Here is a 13,951-nt window from a genome sequence, read left to right on the forward strand (position 1 = left end):
TCGAACACGTGGACACTAAGAATAATATTTAATTGATTTTTGATTTCTTTTAACTTAACTGAACTAACTAGACTGATTGACAAAAGTTATCTAAAATGGAAAACTTAACGACAAACTAACTGTGTTAACTTCGTATGGAGAAAAACGTCTACCTAGGTCTGAATCAAACTGTAGGCCTAATAAGCTAATGGATTGAATGATATCTAGACACCGGTCCCTAAAGATGACACGACTAAGGATCGCTCGGGCTCATTGGATCACCTATCGGTCTCACTTAATAAGCCGAAACTACTCAAAATCGGCTAAAACGACCAAACCGGGAAACAATTATTAACGTGTTCTAATGTTGACTCACCTCTCGGTCTCACCAACATTCGACCCTAATAGCAATGAATACTACACAACCAAGGATAGAGGAACAATTCAACTTAAACCAAAATAGATCAACTAGTCGCTCAAAACACCTAAACCTGACAAGAAACGAACTCGCTCTCGCACAATCCTAATTCTAGCATGCAAAGGAAATGAGACAACCTTAACTTATCACCTCTCGGTCTCTAAGAAGGTGTCTAACCGCTGTAGTTAATCCAATAAATCATGCAACAAAATCCTATGGTTGTTCTTACCGCAAACAAACCCTAAACACAAGTCTATAATCAAACAAGCACCGATCAATCAATACAAAACTAATCAACCAACGCAAGGAGTTTATGCAATGAATTACTAAAATTTTCAGCCCTTAAACACAACCTATTTCATGTCTAAATCAAACTTTACAATAACAATTAACATCTATCAATCAAACAATCCAATAAACTCATCAAAACCTAACAATAATCATCATTCCTAGGTAGAACCAACAAGATTAGCCTAGCATATTATTTGGACAGCAGCAAATACTCAATAAAAACGTCTTATAACTCATCTCAAACATCAATTCAAACATTCAATGATCAACAAATATCATAAACAAGTCAATCTCTAACACAATTGCAAAACTATGTATCAATTGAACAAATAAAATAAGATGATGAACAATGTTATGAAAAGAAATGATATGGATGAATATGGGGCTGCTCCTTGCTATAAAAAACGATGGGGAATCAATCCCGAGCTTTGGTTCTTGCCTCTTCTTCCTTCCTTAGCCGCCACCACCTCAAACCCTAGCTTTTCTTTTTTTTTTTCCCTGCTCAGTTGCGATCGGCAATGGCTGCCCTCCTTAGGGTTTTTTTTTCTTTTTTATATATTATAATATAATGTATCTTGGGCTTTTCCAATATGTAACCGGGCCGGGCCTTGAGTTGTTTCTTGAAATTGTATGCGTAAAGACCCGTAAACTGCTCAAGAAGCTCGGTTTTTCTTCCATTCAACCCTTTGCCTACAAGATAATCAAAACTATGTGAAATCTATATAAAACCAGTAAAAACACATAAAATATAATATAATATGTAGATAAAAGGTGCGGAAAATACGTGTGTTTTACAACACATCAAATATCCTCACACTTAAGACTTTTTCGTCCACTCTTGGTTTTATTTATTTATTATTATTATTAATATATTTTTTTTATAAGTATTAGAACAAGTGACCCGTTACCCAAATATTTCTTCCATCTTTCACCTAATAAGCTAGATCAGGTATTGTTGTCCACTTAAACCCATGCCCCTAATACTTACCGAGGCAAATAAGGCGTGACAATTTTATTAGTTTGTATGACTAAGTGGAACCCATACCTAAAGGCCCTGCTGCCACTTCACTAATTCCATTATGGTTTTACCGGGCTGAGTCACCCCAACTTGACTTAAATCTATTGCCACATGATTAAAACATTTCGACTAATATACAAACTATAAACTCTAGCTCTTTTTCGAGTGCACGCAATTACAAATGCATTCTTTTTTTTTTCTGCCTTTTGGCTTTTTGCATTTTTTTTTTGGATACTCATAGTACATAGCTTTGCATGAATAGAAACAAATACAAAAGATAAAACAACTAATATACAGACGATCATGTGACTCGAGGCTTGAGTATGACCCGGCTTTTCATTCCAGTCCTGTCACGAGTTTAGTTAAACAAACCAAACCCCTAAGATGTTTCCCACTAAAGTCAGGCCATTTAAAAGGTTCAACTAGGTCAACAATCAAACCGCCCTTTCATTCTCAAAGGCTGAACCTACCGACACATCGATTACTGGGTCTAAACCGTTCGGTTACCATACATTACGTGCGGGTCTAATAGGCACTGTTCTTATTTATTTTATATATATATATATATATATATATATATATATATATATGAAAACACCAAGAATTTATAAAATAACCACTACCCGGTAATAATATCATTTCCTGTTTAACGTAGAGAAAACATATTTCAAGGGACTATATTTCTTTTTTTAATTTTTCAATTTTTTTTTGTAAAATAAATCCCATCCTCACACTTAGAACGAAATCGTCCTCGATGAGAACAAGGAAACGAGATAAAATAAAATAAAGATAAAACAGAAAGTAAAAATATAGTATACAAGACTAAAACAAAGAACGGGTTACTCCCCTAGTTTGTGTGCAGAATCTTCAATAGCTGAGTAGTAAACAAGCAACCGTATAGCATTTCATTCGCGGCCGCAACCTCGGGAGAACCTGTTCAAAGACGCCCTCGTAGCTATCATGGGCATAATATAACCTGCAAAAGCTTAAAATCGCTCGCATGTAGCGGCGTACAAAACGGAAAACAAAAACATAAACAAATAAACATATTTTTGTGTTTTTGGTTTTTAATTTTTTTTTTCAATAATAGAACACCCCTTAAATCGACCAACTCGAATGGAGATTGAGTACGAGCGGTCTAATCTTGGAACATCCTGAAATAGACAAAACAAAATAAAACAGATAGCACAAAAATACGAACTCTACAACTCGGGCAGTCTCCCGAGTGGTGCATCCATCACGTCTACGTCTCGGAGAGCGAGTCAAGGTAGAATACCTCTACTGTCTGATCTGTCACCGGCTCGCCAATGTAGTGCTTCAGTCTTTATCTTCTATCTCAATCATGCCATATGGGAAAACCTCAGTGACCGTGAACGGTCCCGACCATCGGGATCTCAACTTTCCCGGGAATAAACTCAACCGGGAATTGTACAATAAGACAAAATCCCCACACTTAAACTGCTTGTTACCCTTCAACTTTCTATCATGCAGTTCCTTCGTCCGCTCCTTATACCTGAACGACTGGGCATAGGCGTGATCTCTCAGCTCCTCTAACTCGTGCAACTGGTGGAACCGAGTGGCCTCCGCGGCGGACATATCAAGATTGACCCTCTGTAGGGCCCAAGAAGCACAGTGCTCCAACTCGACAGGCAGGTGGCAGGCCTTCCCATAAATCATCCGAAACGGTGTGGAACCGGTCAGAGTTTTGTAGGCTGTACGGAAGGCCCACAACGCATCATCCAACTTGTCGGACCAATCCCGACGATTCGTACCAACCGTTTTATCATGAATACGTTTGATCCCCTGGTTACTCACTTCCACCTGCCCACTAGTCTGTGGGTGGTAGGCGGTTGCAAGCCGATGGGTGACCTCATAGCGTCGCAACGCCTTCTCCATCTGCACATTGCAGAAGTGAGTACCTCTGTCACTGATCAACGCTTTAGGGACACCAAAACGAGCAAAAAGGCTCTTGAGAAAACGGAGTACAACTCGTGCATCATTTGTGGGTAAGGCCTTGGCCGCAACCCACTTTGAGACATAATCAACAGCCACAAGTATGTACTTGTTCCCACACGAAGATGAAAACGGTCCCATGAAATCAACGCCCTACACATCGAAAACCTCACAAACCTGAATAGCATTCTGGGGCATTTCATTTCACGAAGAAATGTTGCCGACCCGCTGGCAACGATCACAACTCCTCACAAACGCATGCGCATCTTTAAAAATCGAAGGCCAATAAAAACCACAATCAAAAACCTTCTTCGCCGTCAAACTCGCACCGTGGTGACCTTCTGTTGGTCCGACATGGCAATGGCTTAGAATCTGCCATCCCTCCTTAATGTCAACACACCTCCTTATCAACTGGTCAGCACCTATACGAAAGAGATACGGGTCGTCCCACAGGTAAAACTTAACATCTGCAAAGAATTTCTTCTTTTACTGGTAAGACATCTTCGGGTAGTATCCGTCCGCAAGATAGTTCTCGAAGTCAGCGAACCATGGAAAACTCTCATCCTGAGCTGAAACAAACATGAGACTCTTTGTCGGAAATTGGTCATTAATCTTGACCCCTGGCTCTCCTAACTCAGCTCCCTCAAGACGTGAAAGATGATCGGCCGCCACATTCTCGGCCACCTTTTTATCACGGATTTCAATATCAAACTCTTGAAGCAACAGGATCCATCGGATAAGGCGTGGCTTAGCATCTTGTTTGCTAAAGAGATAACGAATGGCAGAATGATCCGTGTACACAATCGTCTTGGACAGTACAAGATAGGACTTGAATTTATCGAATGCAAACACCTCAGCTAAAAGCTCTTTCCCGGTGGTGGAGTAACTCTCCTGTGCACCATTCAAGGTCCGGCTAGCATAGTAAATCGGATGGAAGTGTTTATCCTTCCGCTGTCCAAGAACCGCTCCGACTGCGAAGTCGCTCGCATCACACATCAACTCAAAGCGAAGCGACCGGTGGGAAGCAATCATGATTGGGGCGTTAACGAGTTTGTCTTTTAAAAGATCAAACGCCTCGATACACTGCTCAGAAAACACAAATGGGGCATCCTTCTCCAGAAGCTTGGTCATGGGTCTCGTGATCTTAGAAAAATCTTTGATGAACTGACGGTAGAACCCAGCGTGACCCAAGAAACTCCGGATGGATCTCACAGAAGTGGGCGGGGGAAGATTAGAAATGGTCTCGACCTTCGCATGGTCGACCTCTATCCCCGCACTCGAAATACGATGCCCCAAAACAATGCCCTCGCGTACCATGAAGTGACACTTCTCCCAGTTAAGGATTAGGTTGGAGTCAACGCATCGGGCCAACATCCTCTCAAGGTTGGAGAGACAATGATCAAATGAGCTCCCAAACACAGAAAAATCGTCCATGAACACCTCCATGGAGTCCTCGATCATGTCGTGAAATATAGCCACCATGCACCTCTGAAATGTGGCTGGAGCGTTACACAGTCCGAACGGCATACGTCGATAGGCAAACGTACCATATGGGCAGGTAAACGTGGTTTTCTCTTGGTCATCGGGAGCAATGGGAATCTGAAAGTACCTAGAGAAACCATCCAAGAAGCAGTAGTACTGCTGACCTGCCAAACGCTCCAACATCTGATTGATGAAAGGTAAAGGAAAGTGGTCTTTCCTCGTGGCGTCATTCAGTCTGCGGTAATCAATGCAGACTCTCCAATCAGTCACAGTCCTAGTGGGAATGAGCTCGTTCCTCTCATTGGTGACGACAGTCATGCCACCCTTTTTAGGAACCACCTGGACTGGACTAACCCATCAACTATCAGAAATGGGGAAATGATCCCCGCATCGAGGAGTTTGATGATCTCCTTCTTCACGACCTCCTGCATCTTCGGATTAAGCCGCCGCTACGGCTAAACGACAGTCCTGAAATTATCCTCCACGAGGATTTTATGCGTGCAAAACGAAGGGTTGATACCCTTAATGTCGATAATCTTCCATGCAATGGCCTCCTTGTGCTCTTGTAGCACCCTCAACAATCTCTCTCTCTCGACCTCCGTCAAAACAGATGCAATAATAACCGGCAACTTCTTCTCCTCGTCCAAAAACGTGTACTCCAAACGGGCTGGCAACTCCTTAAGCTCTAAGGAAGGAGGGGGGCTTTCGACAGAAGGTCGGTCCATCGGATCGTCACATACGATCCCAGCAGACACTTCAGACTCAGGGTGATGTGACTCTATGTCATCATCCGTTGACTGATCGGTCATGGCAACCATCTCAATCTCCGGAATGTCCCTATCGAGAATCTGAGTGGCAGAGGCAGATCCTCTACAGATCTCACTGAAAAACTCCTCAACATGCTCCATGATAGTATCGATAAAGTACAGGGAGTCATCAGCAGACTTGGGGTGTTTAAGTGACTGTCGAAGGTGACGTTCTCATCCCCAACTCTCAATATCTTCTTACCAGAATGACAAAGTCCCCCGGGAAGATGAACTTGTTGACACGAACAAGCATGTTCTCGACCACCCCTCGAGGGTATTTCACAGAACGATCAGCAAGCTGGATACTAATCCTGGTAGCCCTCGGTTCACCTAAATCCAGCTTGCGATACATGGAATACGGCATGAGATTAATGCTGGCACCAAGATCAGCCAGTGCATGAATAACCGTATCATTACTCAAGATGCAGGGAATCATGAAACTCCCTGGATCGGCCATCTTCTCTGGTAACTTCCTTGTAAGACAGCAGAACAGCTAGCACTCAAAGGGATGGAAGCTACCTGAGCCAACTTCTCCTTATTTGATAGAATATCCTTAAGGAACTTCACGTGTTTAGGCATCTGAGTCAGTGCCTCAAGGAATGGAATATTAAGGTGAAGTTGCTTCAAAAGATCAAGAAATTTAGAATTCTGCTTCTCATCTCTATCTCTGCGAAGTCTCCTAGGGTATGGCACTCTAGGTTTGTAGACTCTCGGTGGATCGCTCGGTAGCTGCTGTCTCTCGGCCTGTGCTAAACTCCCTAGGCTGCTCCTCTGATGCACCTGGGCTGGTGGAGACTCCTTCTGAATCTCCTCATCCACCTGCTCCTCTACAACTACTGCAGGCTCCTCGACTCCTCCTCCTCTAGACCTCTGCTGAATCACGGGCTCATCTCGTGCCCCTACACTGCTCCTCGTCGTCACAGCTTTTTCGAATCCCGTCGGGTTTTGCTCGGTGTTACTCGGTAGCGTACCCTGCGGCCTCTCATTCAATAGACTGGCTATCTCTCCCATCTGCCGCTCGAGACTCTGAATCGACGCTCCCTGATTCCTCATGAACTGCTCGTGCTCATGAAACTTCTCCTGGGTCTCCTTATGTCGGGAATCCTCTCGCGTCATAAGCTGTGACAACCTCTGCGTCTGCTGTGCTATCATGTCATCCAAAGTGGGCTTCTTCTCCCCACTGCTTGCTCCCTTACCGGCATCCTGAAACAGACTCTGACGCTGTTGAAAACCGAACTGATTACCGCCCCTCCAGTTGGAATGCTGATTGCCTCTCCATCCCGAATTATAAGAATTGAAAGAATTTGGATTTCCTATAAAGTCTACAGCCTCCTCATGCGAACTGACTGGGCACTAAACGGTATCATGCCCTCCTCTGCATATCTCGCACAGCTTGCTCTTCGTCTGCAAGTCCTTCACAATCCGCGCTAACGCCTCTACCTGTGTCGTGAGTGCGGTGGTCGTGTCCACCGAATGCATGCCGCGTGATATGGAGTCGACGGTCTTACCACCCTTGGCGGGTGGTCACTGGTATCCACTCATAGCTAACCCGTTAAACAAAGCGATGCACTCATCCGGGTCCTTCGTCGTCAGCAAATTTCCTCCCGCCGCCGTGTCAAGCATGTTTTGCGTCACGTACGTCACTCCATTGTATAACTTCTCAACAACCGCCCAATCTTGCAAGTCGTGGTTCGGGCACAACGATAAAAGGTTTTTGAAACGCTCCCATGCCTCGTAGAAACTCTCGGTGTCCTCCATCTGAAAAGAATGAATCTGATTACGTAGACGAGCGGCCTTAGCCGGAGGATTGTATTTCTCAAGAAATTGGGTCTGCATGGCACCCCAAGTAGCTATGGAGCCTTGTAGGAGGGACTCGAGCCACAGACTCGCTATATCGATGAGCGAGAACGGAAAAACGCGGAGTTTCACGTCGTCTTCGGATACGCCGGCAAGATGGAAAGTGCCACAGATACGTGCGATGCGAGTGAGATGATGATGCGGGTTTTCGTGAAGTAACCCGTGGAACTGAGTAGAATGAGAAATGGTGTTCAGAATATTCGAAGGAATCTGCCAGTTCGCGTTAACTCCAATGGCGGGTGGTGCGATGCTGGATCTCGCGCCGCATTGGCCGGTCTGCAACTGTCCTCCTCGGTGGTGGATTTTCGCCCATGATCCTATCCCTATCGACGAAATCAGAAGATGTAGGAGATGAGGACAAACTGCCAACAGATGATGAAGTGGATGATGGTGAAACGGTGCGACGGTTCTCACGAAACTCTCTCTCAGGCTCGGGAAATGCTTCAGTGTCAGGTGGTCTACGAGATCGAGTCTGTCGCATACAACCATACAAATCAATAAAAGAAGCCAAACTATCCTAACAAATAAACAAAACAAAAAATAATTACAAGTAGCACACAACGTAAGTCCTAACTCGAGTCGCTCTCAAAATGCCTAAAACCGTGTCCCCGGCAACGGAGCCAAAAACTTGATGTGTGTCAGATAACACTATAACAATGACCCTCACAACTAAGCTTTAAATTTAAAACGATAATCCTACAACCACACACAACCGGCAAGTGTATCGATCTCAAGTAGTATAGACCTAAGAAGTCCAAGTATCGAACACGTGGACACGTAAGAACGCTAATGATCACTAACCCTAGACAAGACCTACCTAAGAATAATATTTAATTGATTTTTGATTTCTTTTAACTTAACTGAACTAACTAGACTGACTGACAAAATTTACTTAAAATAGAAAACTTAACGACAAACTAACTATGTTAACTTCGGATGGAGAAAAACGTCTACCTAGGTCTGAATCAAACTGTAGGCCTAACAAGCTAATGGATTGAATGATATCAAGACACCGGTCCCTAAAGATGACATGACTAAGGATCGCGCGGGCTCACTGGATCACCTCTAGGTCTCACTCAACAAGCCGAAACTACTCAAAATCGGCTAAAACGACCAAACCGGGAAACAATTGTTAACGTGTTCTAATGTTGACTCACCTCTCGGTCTCACTAACAATCGACCCTAATGGCAATGTATACTACACAACCAAGGATAGAGGAACTATTCAACTTAAACCAAAATAGATCAACTAGTCGCTCAAAACACCTAAACCTGACAAGAAACGAACTCGCTCTCGCACAATCCTAATTCTAGCATGCAAAGGCAATGAGACAACCTTAACTTCTTATCACCTCTAGGTCTCTAAGAAGGTGTCTAACCGCTGTACTTAATCCAATAAATCATGCAACAAAACCCTACGGTTGTTCCTTCCGCAAACAAACCCTAAACACAAAGTCTAGAATCAAACAAGCACCGATCAATCAATACAAAACTAATCAACCAACGTAAGGAGTTTATGCAATGAATTACTAAAATTTCCGGCCCTTAAACACAACCTATTTCATGTCTAAATCAAACTTTACAATAACAATTAACATCTATCAATCAAACAATCCAATAAACTCATCAAAACCTAACAATAATCATCATTCCTAGGTAGAACCAACAAGATTAGCCTAGCATATTATTTGGACAGCAGCAAATACTCAATAAAAACGTCTTATAACTCATCTCAAACATCAATTCAAACATTCAATGATCAACAAATATCATAAACAAGTCAATCTCTAACACAATTGCAAAACTATGTATCAATTGAACAAATAAAATAAGATGATGAACAATGTTATGAAAAGAAATGATATGGATGAATATGGGGCTGCTCCTTGCTATAAAAAACGATGGGGAATCAATCCCGAGCTTTGGTTCTTGCCTCTTCTTCCTTCCTTAGCCGCCACCACCTCAAACCCTAGCTTTTCTTTTTTTTTTCCCTGCTCAGTTGCGATCGGCAATGGCTGCCCTCCTTAGGGTTTTTTTTTTCTTTTTTATTTATTATAATATAATGTATCTTGGGCTTTTCCAATATGTAACCGGGCCGGGCCTTGAGTTCTTTCTTGAAATTGTATGCATAAAGACCCGAAACTGCTCAAGAAGCTCGGTTTTTTTGCCATTCATCCCTTTGCCTACAAGATAATCAAAACTATGTGAAACCTATATAAAACAAGTAAAAACACATAAAATATAATATAATATAATATGTAGATAAAAGGTGCGGAAAATACGTGTGTTTTACAACACATCAGGGTGGAGCCGATATAGTTCCTGACTCGATTGTTGGACGAGTCGTTAAGTGGTGACCTGCGAGAGCGAGTTAAGGTTAAGGAGCTTAGCCAAGATGCCCCGAATATCGGTGAAAGAAGGAGCATTGGTAACGGATTTGGATATGTTCGTGAACCTTTTATCTGAGCTCTGAAATCATATATAACTACTATGATTCTTTTCTTATTCATATTGGATAGTGGCTATCCTAATATCAAAACATTTAACTGTTTTAAGTAAAGTTGGTAACTAATTCTAAATCAACAACATAATGAAAATATATTTTAATTTTAAAATAATAACCGTTAAAATTTAAGAGCCATAATTTCATAAAATTGAGAATCACTATTTAGCCGTAGTTTTTTTTATGCGGTCACATTCTCGCATTTAACAAAACAACATGTCAAGTCATTTTAATTCACGATAATACACTATATACATATGAAGTGTTTGCACCAATAAATGCATGTACTCATAAGTGAATACTATCACCAATGAATACACTATATCTAGTGAATATAAAGTATTTTATGGTAATAATAAAGTCCCACGTTCATATAGTGTATTCACTCAATATATAGTGAATGCTCGAATGTTTACTTGTATTTACCACTGAGGCAGTGATCCCCACCGGAATGGTGTATCCAACAGCCAGAACAAGCATCCGTGATCCTCAGACAAACAACAAGAATCTTTTCCAAGATCTAGATACCGCGGAAGAACTTAGAGATCAAGCAAGATTCAGGATGGCCGCCTACCAACAAAAGATAGCCAGTGCACACAACAAAAATATCATAATCAGAAGATTTCAAGTTGGGGATTTAGTTCTCTGAAAGGCGTTCCAAAATACAACTAATCCCGCTGACGGGAAGTTAGCACCCAAATGGGAAGGTCCTTATTTAATTGAAGCTGAAGCAGGAAAGGGGGCATATCGTTTGATGAATATGGAAGGTGACATGCTCCCATGGGCTTGGAACACAATTCATCTGAAAAAGTATTTTTGTTGATCAGGATCCTGGATCCTAGTCAATTACTTCAGTCCATTACTTGGTAAAATTTTACTTTATGTTTATATACATAATGCTAGATTCTTGTTTCGTCAAATATGTCAAGTTGCAGAAATGCCGAGCAATAGGGCCCTCTAGTGGAAAAAACGGGTTGGCTAACTCTCTCGTAAGTTTAATTGGCCTTGTCACCAGGTTTACAAGGTTTTCACCTTACCTCCCGAATTAGGGTTTCTATACCCTTGCTTGGAGCGCACGATTATTCGGATATGATTGGAGGCTGTGGGACCAATGCACTATACGTGGCTGACAATTTCCTGGCTAAAAATCATATCTTGGATCCTACGAATTAAATGGTAGACGTACCATATACACAAGTTAAGGTCAACGCGAGGTTAGGCTCGTCACCGCGTACAATTGGGCCAACGCCAAGGATCGGCTCGTCGCTCGTATTTATTGGGCTTGTCCCCAAGTTTTATTGGGCTTACCCCCATGTTTTATTGGGCTTGTCCCCACGTTATATTGGGCTTGTCCCCACGTTTTATTGGGCTGGTCCCCAAGATAGTTGGATTTGAATCCAACTTTTCTAACTATTACGTTTCTTTTGATTATTTGCTCTAACTGGTAAATAATACAGGAAGAAAATCTCCAAGAATAAGGGATCCTATATCCTAGTGACACAGCAAAATGTGGACCATCCACCCAAATCAAGCTACGTCAAGTTTATCACAAGTTCACACACAAAGCAAAGAGAGAAAGGCGGTTAAGGCTTCATCCTCAAACAGAGGATCCCTCCACCCTAACCATCTTTCATAATTGTCTTAAGGATCATCGATCCTGAGAATTACAACTACTATTGTTCGAATAAGCCACCGTCAAGAAAAACCGTTAAAACATCATAAAAATGGGCTCCGGCCTTGTCTATAATATCCTTCACCCATTGTCGTCACCTACTCCTTCGCCTCACCCCCATCACCATCACCAACATCCCTGACCTTTAGAACATCCTCTTTCGCCCCGCTCGTCCCAGCATCCTCATTTCCTTTATCGCCTCCAGCATCCTCGCTCTCTTCACCAAAGCTAGCAAATTTCTTCTCCGTATTGGCCACGTTCTCATCGTACAAGACTTTGAAGTTGGCTAGAGCCTACAAAAAGGCAATAAATTAATGAAGTAGCCAAACTATCTATACCTCTAAAAGCTGGTCAAACACATGCTGGGCACTATGGACTTCTACATCAGGATCCCTCTTTCTCTTCACACTGGCTTTGGAGCGCGTCATCATGGTCTTCGGTGGTGCAAGGCTAGAGCTCTTCATGCGCTTCTTCTCAGAGGAGCGAAAAGAAATAAGGCTGTCCACATCCTCTAACTGGAATTAGCTAAGCAGTTTCTTGGAAGGCTTGGTCGCTAATTTCTAGGCACCTACGCAAATAAATAAGAAAAAGATAAGTTTTTCTTGGCCTGTTATCTCTCTACTTGTACAATATTTATGATTAAATATAGAATTCTAACTTACTTGACATGGTTTCTGAGGAGCTTGCAGTCTTGCTCGACGAATCTTCACCAACAATCTTGAAGGTCCAATCAAAAAGACCCAGAGACATGAACGCTTTCGCCCTCTTAACACCGTCCGAATTAGCGGCAAGATTTGCGAAGTTGGATACTACACAAAGAGCAACAAGATTATAATTAGTCAATCAGTAATAAAAGGATCACATATCCTCTGGATCCGCTATCCTACCCTTGAGGATCCAGCGGGTTGGTAACGAATTCCCATTTGGGATAGAGTCTCTCAGGAGAAAGAAGAACTAATTCTTCCAACTCCGGTCGTTGTGTGTGGTTTTGCTGATTTGAAGGGGCTGGAAAGGCTATGGTCACATCTTATGCTAATCGACGGTTGCGATGCAGATTTCTTGGGATAAACATGACAGCTGTTATCCATTCACACCTATCATGTTTGGGAGCAATTGTTGGGACAAGGATTCTTGATCATTGAGGATCAGCTATTTTTGGCAACTGCTTCCGGGACTGAGGATTGTCGGTGGATCAAGGATCCTCAACAGTCGACTTCAGTTATATTCTAATCTATTTTTGCAGGTAAAACACGTGCTTACTAGAATTCCTATTTTTACGGATGGGATATTTTACCAGGTCTCCTTGCTGTCTACTCTCTGAAACGGCCATGAAGAATTAGTAAACAAAACGTGGCCGAGATAATAGCTAAATTAGTTAGTAGACGTTATAATTTTTTGTATATATATACATTGAACCATGGGTGATCAAACACAACACCTGAGCACTTAGAACTCTTAGCAGAAACACTTGTAATCACGATCAGCCTTGATTCCACCTCTTGTAATTCTTTTGAGCTCAATATAATTAGTAGTGATAGTTTTCACTTTCCGAGGTTTTTATGCCGGCGGGATACTAGTTACCAAGGGCTTTTCCTCGTATAAATCTTGTTGTCCAACCTTTACAATTACTACTTTGATTATTTTGTTCATACAAGCACCAATCCTCACATACGAATTTGGTTACAAGATCCTTAGACCGATTTTTGACCAAAACAATTCCCTATGTTCCAATCCTCAACTCTCACATTACCATGATTTAATGCATTCTTCTCTTCCGCAAACTGAAATGGTCCATAACGGTTCTGTGGTTCAGACCTATTGCCTTCAGTTTCGTTTACTACCCCCATGGTTTAATTGATTTATGTTACGGTTTACATTCGGATTCTGGTTGGGCGGCGGATCATTTTGTGAGATCGGATACTCTTGGTTCTAAGGTTGATCTAGGTTTTTGGCTTGATTAATGGGTGGGTTT

This window comes from Bidens hawaiensis, unplaced genomic scaffold (assembly GCF_021521415.1).
Source record: "Bidens hawaiensis isolate Kalapana, Puna unplaced genomic scaffold, B.hawaiensis_p1.1 tig00010577_1, whole genome shotgun sequence".
Classification (NCBI taxonomy): Eukaryota; Viridiplantae; Streptophyta; class Magnoliopsida; order Asterales; family Asteraceae; genus Bidens; species Bidens hawaiensis.